At 44.1% G+C, this 16,548-nt stretch overlaps 1 long non-coding RNA gene across 1 annotated transcript in view; it reads right to left on the bottom strand.

Moving 5' to 3' along the window:
• Positions 1–266: 266 nt before the first annotated feature.
• LOC138570213 (uncharacterized) overlaps positions 267–16,548 on the bottom strand; it is a 111,799-nt gene continuing 95,517 nt past the window's right edge. The window contains exon 2 of the long non-coding RNA XR_011303424.1: positions 267–2,917. This is a non-coding gene — a long non-coding RNA (uncharacterized lncRNA). The remainder of the gene's footprint in view (positions 2,918–16,548) is intronic.

Genomic DNA, 16,548 nt, shown 5'->3' with positions numbered 1-16,548 from the left:
TATGTGTATAGCCGAAATTTTGGCCATATAACAATAACAAAATAAAAAATAAAAAGAAATAAACGGTTTAATATAAGTTCTTTTTTCAGCCCTATCTCCAATTCATCTAATACCCCTTGCATCCCTCCGTTGAGGTACCAATGAGCCAAGAACCTGCCTGTGTACAGGAAATATATTTATATGTATTTGAATTAAATGTTAAGAAAATCACATCCGTGGCACAACACAATACACTTCTCTCAACATAAATAAATCACACAAGTGGGTTGAAAAGAGCACAAATCACAATTTACTTTCTACAAATTTCACTTCAAGAAATAATTTAACTGTTCAATAAACCAATAAACCAAAAAAATTACGCATGCAATGTTGATCAATTTTGATTTTCCTGTGCGCTTAAAAAGCTATCAGTTTAGTTTTGCAAACTTGTGCAAATGCATATAGCAATTATTATTTCACTGACACTTTCACTTTAAACTAAACAGGGTGATTCAGCAGTGGGTTTTTCAGACCCCCCCTACTTTGGTCTATGTTGGGGAAGTTGGACAGAAAACCTGGGATGATTGGAAAAATTTGAATTCAGACCCCCTCCACTTAAAAGCCTGTGTTGGGGAAGCGCTGGGTGGTAAAAACTAGGATGATTTGAGATTTTAGTTTTCAGACCCATCCACTTAAGGGCCTGTGTGGGGGAAGCTGAACAGAAAGATTGACCAATTTAATTACAGGCTATAGTTTTCAGCGCACACTGGGAATGAGATTTGTTCATTTCAAATTTCAACAAAAATCGCCAGTGCTATTCTGCCAATAGGAATTAATTAAATTAATATTTCTTTAGTTAAATTGGCTAGGGATTTACACAGTTTTGCCCCCCGCCTGATATAAAGGGAAAGTATTTAAGCCCTGCAGATTCCCCCATCTTTTTGGTTGCAAAGGGTTCAATTCTACTTAGATAGAAAGCCTCTGTTTAAAGTGCAGGAAAACCAGCTGCATGTCAGGGACCTCTGGAAGGACAGAGCAAGGATCTGGTCACTCCACTCTCAAGGATGGTCCCCAGCTCTCCACCATAGGACCCAGTCAGCTTTTAGGCCTTCCTAGAAATGGACAGCTCCACCCAAATGCACTCTCAGCAATCTCCTATGGTGTTTCCTTGCAGCTGTTAGATGGTACGTTTTAGCAGCTCTCTGCACAATGGTAATTTTAGGAGCTAATCCTTTTCTCTTATAATACATCCACTTTATATAGCAGTGATGACACCATCAAGTTTACAATCTTGGGGAGTAACCTGCCAGAGATCTCTCAAATAGGATTGGACAGTTACCATTCTCTCTCCTCCCAAATCCATCCCCTGTCTAAGGATTGGCTTAAGAGTCTGGAGCAGACATATGGCAGCTTCCATTTGCAATCCCCATTTGTTCTAATGTCACATTTTTGGCACAAACTAGTTAGGTTTCAACCCTTTGTGATTTACTAGTGAAGGCCATAATATATATATTTTCCGATTGAAGGAGAATTTAATAAAACTGCCGGGTCTGCACCATGTTGCATGGTCGTTTGGCAATGTTCTGCCGTTTTTACAAAAAGCCAAACTTTACCCTCCACTAGTTCCCCAACTTTTAAATTCAGAACATTTCAGATCAGCCAGAAACCCATTTAAGGTGGCCCTTACAGTTCCATGAGTCGCAGGTGGATGAATTTTATATCAACAATATTGCCTAGAAAGTATCTAAAAAATGAAACATACATGTAATCAGTGTGACCTGTGGTTGCTGACTAAAAGGGCAATGTTATAATAGTCCTTTTAAATTAATAGTAAATCTTTATGTTAAATCAAATAAATGCTCTGATTCCTCCAAGCCGTTTGTCTCCATGTTGTTTGACATTGCTTGCTTGCAGATAGTAAATACCTGGGATGTACCAGCTAGAGCCATTTGTCCTGCCCCGAGTTGAGCTTTCAGAGACAGCAAATCTGGGGGACATTTGTTTTAGCAGGACACACTTAATTGCACTTGTAAATAGCTGGAGGGCTATAAAAGCCAGGCTTGCAGTGGGGGAGTTCTTTGTGACGTTTGCCCACCAAGAAGCCAAATGGGTCTGCCTTGGGCCTAAATCAACTTTTCATGGCAACAAAGTGGGCTTTTCTTTTCAAATGTTTTCTGGTATTTTGCATGTGAAGCATAATATACATTACTTTTTGTCAACACACACACCATGTATTTTCCCTGACATCTTTATGTTGGCAGTAGAACATTTTTTCACATGTCTTGCTTTAACTTGCAAACACACATGCAACGCCATGTTGGTGTCAGTGTTTAAAAGTCCTGTTTTTCACATGAAAAGGAACTTTGAATTTCTTTTGCCTTTGTGAATTAAAATGCTGCCTTTCCTTTGGTAATGACAGGTAGGCCGTTTTCACATGGCCCTTTCTTGTGTTACTTGCAGAATCTCCACAGTCTGCCTGAATAGACACATTTTTGGTGTGAACGTTTTGGTATAAATGCTGGCAAGTCATTTTATTTCAGTGGGCCCTCCAGTTCCGTTGGTTTGGGCCCTTTGATTAAACCCCACACGCCTCGTTCTGTTCTTCCATCCATAACTCTTTGGTGGGGAAGAGCAGGGTAGAGTGGGGCTTCATCCGACATCCCCTTTCTTCCTTCTTATATTTCTCTTTCTATTAGAGCCAGTCTGGCTCATTTTCCTTCATTAGGGAGTGGGCACTCCAGTCTCCCATGCCGTCTCTGGTTTGCGGGGAAGAGCACCCTCTTTTTTCCTTCATAAGGGAGTAGGGACTCCAGCCTCCCTTACCATCTTTGGGTTGTGGGTGTAGCACAGCACCCCTTTATTCTTTTCTTTTGGGGTCCTTAGGGTCATCTCTGGGCTCCCCTCTTGCCTCCAGGCTGGAAGTGAATGGAGTTAATTTCTAACAAATAGAAAGAAAAAGAGATTCATTACTTTTTTTTATGCAACAGATTTCACCGGAAGATGGACATTGCATTTGAGAGAAAATATTTACATAGAAATTGCCATCACATTTCAACACATCCATTTAAAAGAGGACACCATTACATAAAACTAGACACATTTGAAAACATCAATTCAGCACATTTCTTAAACATTTCCAAAGAATATTACTTTAACTATTCACTCCTCGAATTGTTCCCCTGCTCGACTTTCATTTGGCTTCTCAATCAGTCGTGTGTCTGAGATGACAGCTTTTCAACTGATTGATGTGAACAATTTTTCTTCTGTCTGTTCTTCTTTTCTGATGCGGTAACAGGAGATATTTTCCTCCCACATCTTTGCCATCACCTCATTGGAAAAATGGTTTCCTCAGAATGACTCAATCCTTTGCGGGAGGCCGAAACGAGATATGCGGTTGATCATTAGTGCAGCAGCTGTCTCTTCCTTACAATTCGGGGCTGGAAGACATTCTACCCACTTTGTGAACAAGCATGTCACAGTCAACATGTACATGTTTCCTCGAGAGGAAAGAATCACTGGCCCGATGAAATCGACTTGCAAATCTGACCAAGGCAGTGTTGTTCCCCTTTTTTGTAGGGGAGCTCTGTGTGTGAGTGAACTGGGTTGAAATTGAGCACACACAAGACACCCCGTAAGGTAAGTGTCGAGGTCCCTTGTGTGGCCAGGTAGGCAACCTCGTGCAAGATTTCTAATGCTGTGTGAAACCCCATATGGCCAGCAGTGGCCGTGTCATGGGCGTGGTTCAACATCAGACTTCGGAAAGAGGTATGTACCACCCACTGGTCACAGCCAGATAGGCCTCTCCTAACCAACAAACCGTCTTGGATCCGGAACATCTTGGAAAACTTCATCAACACCCAGAGATCCTCTTTACCGGTACAATCTGACTCTGTTACAGGAAAACTCACGGGGTCTTCAATGTGTCAATAACATTTCCCAATGATCGGGTCCTCTTTCGGTGCAGTGATCAAATCTGCATCTGTGGTATCTTTACTCCACTTGGCAGTCGAGAGTTCACTATTTGCATGAGTTTGTGACCTTGTGACAGCAGCAACTTGGATTTCCCCCAGCAGGGATTCAGTTTCTCTGTTTTTTGCAAGTTGGTCAGCCAGGTCATTCCCAGTCTTATCTGGCCCCTCTGTTTTGGAATTACTTCTTATTTTCTTCCAATAGATGATCATCTCATGGCAGGTCACCATATCATCAATTGACTGGATCAGTTTGGCATGCTTTAAGTGTTTATTGTTGGCACAAAGCATGCATCGATTCTTCCAGTTAGCAAGGTCCTCCTCGAACCCATTCCTGACATAATCAGAGTCAGTGATTATGACCAGTTAATTGAGTTGGTAGTGCACTGCAGTGAGGATGGCTTGATGAACGGCCATCAACTCTGCAACTGGACTACTTCAGGGTCCTATTTCATAACCAGCAGAGGGTTCTGAGGTATTGTTCACCCAGACTTTCCCAATGTCAGCCACCAGTTTGTTTTCCCCGTTGTTGTTAACATGGTAGGAACACTTATCCACATAAACTGTGGGTATCCCCTGACACGTGTCTTCTTCATAGACCTTGTGTAGGGAAGTTAAGTATGCCTCCATGTTGGTGTTGGTCATTAGACTCTTATCCTTGAGACAGTTTTCCTGAACTCAATCATGCAAGTCTGCCAACTCTTGTGCTAGTGGAGTCTTCTTGTTTTGTCCATATCTGACCTCCACATGAACGTCTTGCATGGACAGATTCCAGGTAATAATTCTGGAATTACTAACATTCCCCGCCCGGATTCTGTAACTTTGTAGGTATTGCAAGGGTTGGTGAGAAGTCTCGACAATGATGTGCTCCCTCTGGATGAATGGAAGGTAATTTTTTAACACCCACACCATTGCCAGGAGTGCCTTCTCACAGTCATAGAATTTTTCCTCCACAGAGGACAAAGTCTTGCTCGCATACAAAATAACTTTTCTGACCTTGTCATGCTTTTGATACAACACTGCTGTTAGGCAAGTATCTGAGAACCCCGTCTCCAAGAATAACTCCTTGTTCTTTATGGGGTAAGCCAAAGAAGGAGCCTGGGTAAGGATTATTTTCAGTTCCTTAACTGCATTGGCTTGTTTCCGACCCCACTCCCACTTGACTCCAGCCTTTTATAAATGGACCAAGGGTCGAGTGACCTCTGTGTAGTCTTCAATGAACTTCCGACTATAATTAGTGAGTCCAAGGAGGCGTCTTAATTCTCGGAGAGTAGTTGGGTCTTTTAATTTCAATATGGCTTTCACCTTCATCGACTGGGGATTAAGACCCTCAGGGGTGATCTCATACCCTAAGAAGTTCACTCGGGTCTTACACCACTGTGCCTTCTGAAAGGACAGTCTTGCTCTGGCTCTATGCAACTATCACGCCACGGGACTCGAAACGGTTTCCAAGAAACCCGCTATTCACCAAGTGTCTCGCTAAACCTATTGTAAAACGGAAAGGCAGCAAAAGAATCCTGCATTTCCGACCCGATTCACGCAGAAGGGCTTGGAAGTTACCTTGGCAACGGTGGAAGCCGTTGTCAAGGGGAGGGAGTCCGTATTCAGGAAGAAAGCACTAGTCACATGACTTCCTCTTCTTAAACTCCGCCCTGTCCTAAGTTCAGTGCTTCTGAATGAGCTTTTTTTGGTTTACTGCTTCGATTCGTGCATTGTTGTGATTCTGCTTACGCTTTCTCGGACCTGCTTTTTGGATTTCCCTAGTCTGTCTTGGTACCTGGAACTTCTGTTTTTTTTCGACTTACGGCACTCGTCCCTGGACTCACTACTTGCCTGCTCCCTGGTTCTGTCACCGCCCGCTTGTGTTTTGATTCGGACTGGACTTCGCCTTGCTGTTCTTGACCCCCTTGTTTTTGACGCCTTTTGAATTCGGATTTTCCGTGTTTTGACTTCTTTTTCTTTCTCTCACTCGCCTCCTTGCGGGTTTGGAGAGGTTCAGCCGCTGCTGCACCGCGGAATAGTACCAGCCTCCGCTGCATCGTGGGATTAGGAGTTCTCAGCCTCAGCTTCACCGCGGGATCTTGCCAGCCTCCGCTGCTACGTGGGAGTGTTGTGTTTCCATCCTAACCACCTCGTGGGACTCGTTGACGACCTAGACCCGAACTCAGCCTCAGCTGCACCGTGGGAGAGATCTAGAGGATCTATTCTGACTTCACGTACGGTAACTCTTGCTTCATTCTTATTTTTTTTTTCCTTTTGTTCGGGAAAGTGGGTCACACCAATCCATACGGGTAGATAGGACCTTTCCCTCACGTTGGCTGTCCAAGGGTTATTCTTACCTGTCCATACCGTTTATCTAACATAGCGGTTAGGAAATTTTGCTATAGAATATTCCTTATTAATTAATGTATCTTTCTTCACAGCCACGAGGTCTCCAAGGATTCCAGTCTTTCGATTAATCGATCTTTCTGGATGTTCCTTTATCCATTCAGAGAGGTATATTGATAGAAAGAATTCTTCCTCTACACTACGTGGTCAAGTTTGTGAGGAAGAATTCTGACAGCAACTGGGTCAGAACAATGCGGCTTTCTGCTATATGTTCCTCCACAGTTGAGCTCTTGATCAGAACATCATCTAGATAGGCCAGGTTTCCCCTTTTGCCCAAATCGAGCATGGCCTTATGTAGAAAGATATTGTGCTCATTGCCGAAGTTGATGTATCCAAAGGGGGTTTGGGTCCATGTGTACTGCTGCCCACCGAAGGTCCACCGAAGGTAAAGGCAAGCTTGTATTGGTCTTCCCTACTCACGGGTACTGTCCAGTAACCGTTGTTCAGGTCAATGGTCGGTTTATAACTTTGTCCCTTGGATCTGATCCAGCCCCTGATCGATATAGGGAAGTGGCGATCTTGACATGTGGACCTGTTTGTTCAACTCTCTCAGGTCTGCACACAGTCTCCATTGGTTGTTTGGTTTGAGTATCCCCAGTACCAGGTTGTTGGAAGGTACTGTGTATTGGCCAAATTATCTCATGGGATTCTAAGTTCTTAATAATCTCTGTGAGTGATTTCATGGATGCAAGAGGTAACCGGTATGGTTTCACAAATAGTGGAGCCATCTCGAGGTGCGTTGGCATGGTGGCTGAATGAAAGGATGTGCATCCACAGTCGTAGTATTCCACTGAAAAGATATTTTGGCATTCCAGGAAGACCTGTTATAGCTTTTGTCTTCGGTCCTTGGTGTCACGGACATCAGCAAGATAGATCCTTTCCCCGACCATCTGCTTGAAACCTGGAACGACCTCGGGCTTGGCAATTTCAGCGGTATCTCTCCACCCAACTGAAAGTTGGGTGGAGAGATCTCTTTTGATGGTGTTGACCTGGACAGGGAATTCAAGGTAGTGGTCATTTACTCTTTACACTACCTCCTCCCTCCTAATGTCACAGGTCACCTCTTCCACCCCGTAGCAGCAGGAAGAATACACTATGAAATTCCCCCCATTGCCTAATAAAAATCTTTTCTGGAGGAATACCGTCGCTGATGTCGAAACAGTCGTCTGGGATTGGTCCCATGATTTTGATTTCGAGTTTGATAACTGGAAACCTTTTGATTACAGGCCCATTCTTGGGATCCTGTCAAATGTAATTACCTAAATCAATAGAATAATGTTGGGCATCAACCGCCATTCCAATAAAGGTATCTGCACCCAAAGTGATACTTGAGGGTCGCTGTTATCCACCAATATTCAAATGGTCTCATGTCCTAGGTCTACTAGAGGTGTTGGATTTAAATACAAACCTTGTTGTTGGAGATGGGAATTTAAATTTATATAGGTGCCCTGATGTTTGAGGTTTTATCCTTGCTTATTTTCGAGGGGAATAGTGAATTGTTGCACCTGTCCTAGGATGGTAACCCCTTCTCGCACTTGAACTTCAACAGCACAAAGCAGCAACTGAGCACACCGAAATGATTTTTCAGTGTTGTCAAAACCCATGGGGTTACCCCCCATTAGTGACCAGGCTCTATTAGTAATTAGGTCCAAATTGATTGCAATTCGGTTGAGATTGCCCAAATAGAAGGCAGAATGGACATCTTTCACAACCCGACAATTATGCTCTACGCTTTTGTTGCCAATGGACATTTTTATCATACACCTACTAGGCAGGAGATGATTGGAATTTGGTGTTTCCAGACTTATTTCCAATTTGTCCATTTAAATGTGGAAAAGGTCTGATCTTTTGGGAGTTTCCTGAATAGTTCTTCGCTGATGACGCTCCTTCCATTATTAAGGCATACTGTCATGACCCTTGCCGGCTGGCCCTCACTGGCAAGTCAGCATTCCAGTTAGGGCCAAGTCAAAGGCCTTAAAACCTCATCCAAGGCTCTCATGGAGTCAGTCCTGGCACCTTTGGCGCCAGGCTCATAACCATCATGAAGACCAACATTAGAATGGGACTATTTACTTGGGACTATTTAACTTGGGGGATTCAGCCAACATGGAGGCACACACATAGCTCAGTTACAAGGAACTGAGCTATGCTGTCTAGTCTTTTGGGTGTGGCAGGCCTGGGACTACTTTACCTGGACTACTTTGGGTGTGGCAGGCCTGGGACTATTTTACCTGGACTACTTTACTTGAGACTATTTAAACCACACCCAACAGCAGAACATGCTTTGCGTAATTCTGCTGTGGGCAGCGTAACGCTCGCCGTGTCCAGTTCTTTGATGCCAGTTTATCTGAAACTAAGGACCTGCAGAGAGAGAAAGAACACTACGAAACTTAGCTGGAAGAGTATCCTGTCTTCAATCCATTGCTGATTTCAGTTCCACTCACCTGAAGGTACGAACTCCATCATCCGGCACCGCATGCATCCTGGAATACCATAACCTGGAAAGAGGAGAAAGAAAGACAGCATTAGTAAGCGTTTACTCATGTTTCCTCCCGAATGAAGAAAGCCACACAATTCTTACCTGGGTAGTCATCTCCTGGTCAGTATCATTGCTGGAACATTACGGCGCTCGGCGAGGAACATCGCAACCTGCTGGGAAAGAAAAGACACAGGTTAGCAATATAAAAGGCGAAACAGCGCCGCGCCTCGCGCATTACTCACCGATCAGCATTGCGCGCCTCGCACTTTCACCTACCGGCCCATGCTCTTCAAACTGCATGACAACACCAAAATACCTTTCCATACCTAAAAGGAAAGAAGCAAGACATTATTATTCGAACTAAGAGGAACATAAGAACTGCATATAAAGACTGTAAAGCAGCAAACCTACGGAGTTGCAGCAGGCCTGGATTCCCACAGGGGGGCTTGCAACAGTGAAGTAACTTGGTCGCTGCTCGCCCCCACATCTACGCGCCCCTGCCATGAGGAGCAGGACGGAGAATCAACCTTTTACAATATTAAGGTGAGGTGAAGGCCCAAGGGGGAGGAAGGAGTAGAGGCCAAGGGAGGTGGGAAAACATAAAGACAATCTGGTATTGAATCCACCTCTCCTATAGTGCAGACCCATCTTTAACCAGAGGCATTACCAAGGGACCGGGGGAGGGTTCCAGAGTGCAAATCATTCAACCAGGGCTGGGTGGCATCCCTGTGGATACCAGGTGAGCGTAACACATACTCTAGCGAGAACCGGCTCCTCTCCTTCATTTAACTGAATGAGGAAAAACAACAGTTTCACCTTTTTCTGAATGTTCGTCCGACTTTCAGCTGGTTCTTCCTTATCTGGTTTCACAGGACTCAAGGTTTCTTCTAATTTTGGACTAGTGTAAAACTTTACGGTGTTCCCTTCCAGTGTGGATTGCCACTTATAACTAGGAGGAAGGTTGATTTTCAAGAATGGACAACGGTTTCCATCACAAGTTCGTTCCTCTATAGAGATGAAAGTGATGTCTGGGACTTGGTTATTTTTTAAATGGAATTCAATATTCTCAGAACGTTAATCAATTAAATGACAGGTGCCATTCATGCTTACATAATTGGTACTTCTTTTTAATTTCATAGGCTGGTTAGCCTTGGTCCAGAGGACCCTGTTTAAACAGTCGATCAGAGGTGGTAACCTCCTCAGGGAAAAGTTCCCCAGTAAACAAGGTGTGCCCGCTGGAATCACGACTATCACCGCCCAATTTTTATTCCCAGATCTGCAGTCCCTTCAACGGAAATATCATTCCCGTTGAAATTTTGTAGATGTCTGAGAAGTGGTGTGAAGGGAATTCTGTGGCCCTCCCCCCATCCTGAGATCAGTTGGTCAAAGGTCTTTTTGGACAGGAGGGCGGATGGGATCCAATGTCGACCAGAGCTGATAATTTACACTGACCCTGCACCCTGACCGGGTCATAGAATCGTCCCTCATTCTCCTCCAGGGTGCAAAGAAAGTGTGAGTTATTTGCTAGCCCGGTGGTGGACAAGCAAGGGAGGATCACCTGAGTGAAGGGTCATGAGGGACTGGGAGGAAGATGCCAAAGGGCGGGGCATGGTATTCCCCCAGTCCCAAAAATACCCATTCCTACTCTCACTCAGCCTTTTTACGGTATCTCGTAAGTCACCCCATCTCTCCCTCCCCATTTCCAACAGAGATGAGGAAGAGGCAACTGAGATCAGTAAAGATTACCTATAGGAAGAACATGGGGAAAGTAAGGGCAACCTACCCTAGAAAGAACCGAGTTATCCAACTAATAGGGTAAGGCAGTTAATAGTAACCATTTACACCTGACTCCACTTGACTGATTTTTTCACAATTAAAGGTGTGGTTTAACACAGCGGGATGAGCTTGCTGGAGAAGCATTTCGGACCAGAGAAGCCCTGAAGCTGCAGGAAGGTGGATCTGGAGGAGAGCGGCATGCTGCAATGCTGGCCCGGTGTGCGAGGAGGGCTGCAGTGTGGCTGGGGAATCGTGCCTCCTGAGAGCCGGAGCGAGGCAGCTGGGACCCTGCTGGCAGAATCTGTGCTAGTGCTCGTTTCCTTTGGCCGTGTGCCAAGCCCAAGTGTGACTGAGGGGTAGGTGGTGAGACCCTGACTACGACCCAAAGCATCCCGGTGAGACCGGTCGCCAACGCTATGCTACCTGGTGAGTTTCGCATGACAGAGAGAGAGAAACTCAAGAGCGTGCGAGCGGCTGGCGCGTCAAAGAGAGAAAAAGCAAGATTAATGAAATGGCACAAAGCGGAAAGCAAAAAGCAGAAAGTAGAAAGAAAGTAAACGGTGCGCGCGAACTGCGTAGAAATAAACGGACAGAAATCAAACAGATTTAAAAGTTGGCAAGTAGCCCAGATATAAATTGAAACAGAAGCAAAGTAAAAGGAAAGTACGAGGGCAAACAAGAAATCCAAGAGAGGGCAAGCGGCCCGAAAGTAAAGTAAGGAAAGGTGTGACTGAGCACGGATAAGAAAAGTGACAGTATTAAAGGTGCAAGAACGCACAGCAAAGGTAAAGAAGTGCAAATGGGCACAGCAAAAGACAGAAGTGAGTGAAACAGAAGGGTAAAAGAAGCATACTAAAGCAGGAAGGTGCAAGAGGCACAGAAGGAGTATAGAGTGGAGAAGAATAGTGCAAGTGTGCACCCCAAAGTGAAAAGAATAAAAGTCAATGCAAGTATGCACAATAAACACCTGAAGATAAAAGGTTCCAAGGAAAGTGCAAGTGAGAAAAAAAGATAGGTGCAAAGAGTCAGAGTGGTCGCGCTGAGGAAAAGCAAAGAGCCTGGTGTTTTTGAAAGCCTTTGAATCTACCCCATGAGAAGAACAAGTTACTTACCAACTGTAACGTTCTTTTGATTGGCTGTTCCTCCCACGTATTCCTCATCTTAGATATTCGTATCTTCCAGCTTGCTGCTCTGGAAATGTTTCACTAGAGGGCACTGGGCTCGAGGCCGAGGCGTCGAATGTCCCTCGAGGGCAGCCGTCGACCATCAACGTCATCCCTAGTATAAAGGGCTCGAGTCGTGCCCGTTAGCCTCAGTTCTGTTTTTATGATGTTATTAATGAATCCTCTTAAGGCCACCTGTAGATAGCCTTATGTTCCAACGCCATATTGTCCTAGTATAACACTAGCATGCTCTAGCAATCTGAACTTACTCCTTTGAATAGTAAAATGCTATCCCTGTCATTATGTGACTCCTGCTTGCGATAACTAAAGTAGCGTGGATATTTGGAAAATCTCCTAAAATAGCCCATTGTTCATATATATCTTTAGCAGCTGACTGCGCTCCATGTTAATTTTCTTTACTGTGCCTATTGCCAATAACCATGACAACTGCCTAAACCTTTCTGAACAGATCACATGCTATAGTATAGGATCTAACAATCAAACTGGAGTCCATACCCCGCTGCTACTGCCAAGCATATTAAGACTCCTATGAATGACTACTCTTAGCCCTAGTGATTTACAGCACCACCAATCCTGGTAGAATTATGCATCCCACCAATTCCAACCTTGTCGCCCTAGACATCCTACTAGTCATAGGCTTATTAGTAAGCTCCTGGAAACCTCCTACAGGTTGTATGCCACACCCTATATCTATAACGAACTTGACAATGACTTCTGACGGTACACCATCCTCCAACCCACCATCCTCCAACCCAACCAGCGGACTATTGCTAAATAACACCTCCCCCAGAGACTACTCCACCTTAACCAACCATTCACGGTGACTTCCAGAAATGCAAAGCTCCACTCTAGATTGTCCAAATTATTTGAACCTCCTGCTAGATACATAATTAACCCAGACCTTGGGAGAAAGAACTCACCCCCCCGCCAATCCAGCAAAGTCAACTCAACAAAATGTCCAAACAGAACAATCACTCCTGTGCAGCACACCCTACTGGTGCAACTCCTAGCCTTTCACCCCCGCCTCTACCAGACAACCAAATTCCAGATCTCAAGGGGGCACTAATAAATGCCAGATCTCTAGTTGCGCACACTAACAAGATATCTGACCTGATTTCAACAGACAATTATGACTTTCTTGCCATCACCGAATCATGGTTGCATTCTGCAGCAGGCCCTGCCCTCATGCTAGCAGTTCCTGATGGCTACACTATCCTGAGAGCAAATAGACGCGATGCGCGAGGAGGAGGCATCACTCTCATTGCCAAATCTAACCTTTCCATGAGACTTGCCTATAGCAAATTCTCAGACCCTCACTATGCACCTCCTATACAGACCTCCAGACCTCAGTCGGTCATTTGAAGAAGATATCTCCACTATCCTCTCCAATAACTTAAAAAGCACCTCAAAGGTATTACTGTTAGGTGACTTTAACGTGGGCTTTAACGACCCACAAGACAAACAAGCATCTATCACTGCCAACATCCTGTCTGAATTTGGCTTTACCCAGAGAGTTAAAGTACCTACACACCACAAAGGTAGAACACTCGACTTGGTAGAGGATTACAACTGCAACACCGTCATCACTGCTGTTATCCCGCAAGGTTGGACAGACCACTATCTCCTGTCTTTAACATTAGATACCATAAAACCTATACCTAAATACACGCCAACCGCACCCCCTACTCAAACAAGGAATAAAAAGAATATCACCATAGACAGACTTATTCCCCTTATTCTTCCGACTCTTAATTCACTACTGGATACCTTGAATCCTAGCATGTTAGTAGAGGAGTTTAACAGTATTATAACTACCTCACTTGATTGCATCGCCCCGCTCAAAACTAGACACAGCAAACCCAAAGCTCACCTCAACACGTGGTTTACCCCACATTTAAAAACTTTGCGACTAGAAAAAAGAAGATGCGAAGCCTCCTGGAGAATGCCCTCTTCCGTAGAAAACAAAACTTACCTCATTAACATATCATACCAATACAAAAAAGAAATCTGTTTGACCAAACGAGAATCCTGCAATAACTCAATTTCACAAGCCAAATCCAGCAGGAAGGAACTATTCATAATTCTAAAAGAAAAACCCATCCCAGTGCTACCTGCACTAAAGATAAAACTTGGTGCTCTAATATTCAGCATGCCCTAGCTAATAAAGTTACCCCCCTGCAGGACAAAAAAAGGACAAAAAAAAGGCATCTAACCACATTGACCCCTCCTAATACCATCCATGTATCACCTCAAAAACCGTTGTTATCTCAAAAACCTTCGACTTGCTTTAACTTCACCAATGTCTATTCTTGAGGTCGGAAAAGCTATCTTATCACTCAAACCTTCTAACTGCCAAGGTGACCAATGACCAGCACAACTCATCAAGGATGGGGCGAGGGATTTGGCACCCTTCATATCCAAGCTTATTAATGCCTCATTTACCTCAAGTACTATCCCTAGGAACCTTAAAGAGTCCTGGGTTCTCCAACTCTTACAAAAACAGACATTAGACCCAACCATACCAACAAATTACTGGCCCATTACTACAGAACCATTTATTCTCAAAATCTTAGACAAGGTTGCATACCTACAAATTCAGAACTACTTGGAACTCAACCATCTACTTGGAGTCCGCCAATCAGGTTTCCACCAACAACATGGAACTGAAACTGCTCTAATTGACCTCAAGGCTCAAGTTGATGAGCTCAGGGACAAGGGGAAATAAGCCCTACTTCTCCTCCTCGAGCTCTCGGCTGCATTTGACCTCCTGGACCACAAGGTTTTAATTATGCAGATGATACTGAGATTCTCCTACCACTTTCTGGGGATTATGACAAGGATTTGGCCTTGGTGAACAGAGTCTACCTCATCATCCAGGCGTAGACGGCCGTTCACGGTGTATGCCTGAATGATGACAAAACCAAACTCATTATCCTGGGCACACCTTCCAACCTCAGAAAATTAGGATCTGAATACACTTCCTTTATGATCGATAGCAACAACATTAAAGTTGCCAAAGAGGTAAAAACACTAGGTTTTTACTTTGACTCCACTCTCTCATTCACCAAACAAGTTAATTCCATGGCCTCTGCTACCTCATATATATGCAAACTCATCAGAGCTGGCAAACAATTTCTCTCTAAAAATAGCTGTATTATCCTTGCCAGAACCCTCATCCTGCCCAACTTGGACTACTGTAATTACCTCTACATTGGCTCCAATAAGTACATCATCAGAAGAATTCAAACTCTACAAAATAATGCCCTCAGAGCGGCCTTGGGCATCGCAAGGAGAGAGCACATCTCTGAGTTCAGAAGACAAAACAACTGGCTCTCCACAGACAACAAAATCCAGCTCAAAACTGCCTCACTCACTTACAAATGCCTGAACGATGCTGCATCCTGCTACCTTACGGAAAGATTTCATAAAAAAACTTCGAATAGGCCTACCAGAACAGCCAACACCAACTACCTCTCTGTCCCTAGATTTGAGCTATCCAGAATTGGGGTCTGTAGCTCCTCCGTTGAAGCCGCCCAACTATGGAACTCTCTGCCCCCCTCATTACGAACTGATCAATCATATAGTAACTTTAGAGAGAATTGCATCAACTGGCTAAAAGCTAACGACCAGTAATGCCATGCTCATATACTGTAACATTGTAATATATCCCTAAGTTTATTTCCTGTATTTGCTTTATTTTTTTTCTGTGATATCATGTAATTGTATTTCCCTGTTTTTCCTTGACTTGTGTATATATATATATATTTGTGTAACTAAACCGAGAGCTGTCTTGTAACCACTGCGCCCTGATACCCTCGGGTCTGGTGCGCAATACAAATAAACAAACAAATAAACAAACAAGCTGACCAGGCTTTATTGACCTTTGGCTCTGAAGGAGTTTCGAGTGCAACTGGGGTAAACTATACGGTGGGGTAGGCTGTGAGGGTCGATAAGGAATACGTGAGAGGAACATCCAATCGAAAGACAGTTGGTTAAGTAACTTATTCTTCAAATGGATTGTGTGCTCCCACATATTCCTCATCTTAGATAGGCTCCCATAGCAGTATGCATTTGGAGGTGGGAGTATTATATAGAAAAAGTTAGTCTTGTACTTTGTGTAGGACTGCCTTAGCCAAAAGATCCCCTTGAAATGATGTTGAGTCCAGGCAATAATGTTTCATGAAAGTATGCATGGATTACCAAGTGGCTCTGTACAAATGTCCTGCACTGGGACACCCCTCTGAAGACCCGTTGAAGTTGCCATGTCCCTGGTTGAATGAGCCCTTAGTCCATCTGGAGGCTCTTTTCCAGCCAATTTTTAACATTCAGAGATGGCTAAGATTATCCATCTCGATAGCGTTTGTTTTGATACCGCTAGGCCCAATTTTTGCCCGGTATATCCGACAAAGAGTTGGTCAGATTGTCGGAATTTAGCCAATCTGGAGATGTAGAAATTGAGAGCCCTTTTTGGGTCCAGTCTGTGTAATCTTTCTTCCTCCTTACCTGCATGCGGAGGAGGGTAGAAAGAAGGTAAAGTCATTTTCTGTGACAGGTGCAAGTCAGAGACTATTTTCGGTAAGAAAGAGGGTTTGACACTCTAAGGATATCTTTGTGGAAAATAGTGTGAGGAGGCTTACAAGAGAGGGCCTGAAATTCACTGACCCTGCGGCCATATGTAATTGCCACTAGCAGAATTGTTTTCAAAGTAAGAAACCTTAACGGGCAAGAATGTAGAGGTTCAAAAGGTATACATGTAAGAAACTTTAAGACTAAG

The sequence above is a fragment of the Ambystoma mexicanum genome, chromosome 2q (assembly GCF_040938575.1).
Source record: "Ambystoma mexicanum isolate Mex_15411 chromosome 2q, UKY_AmexF1_1, whole genome shotgun sequence".
Taxonomy (NCBI): Eukaryota; Metazoa; Chordata; class Amphibia; order Caudata; family Ambystomatidae; genus Ambystoma; species Ambystoma mexicanum.
The sequence above is the reverse complement of the archived record's forward strand: the minus strand, read 5'-3'. Positions and strand labels throughout refer to the sequence as shown.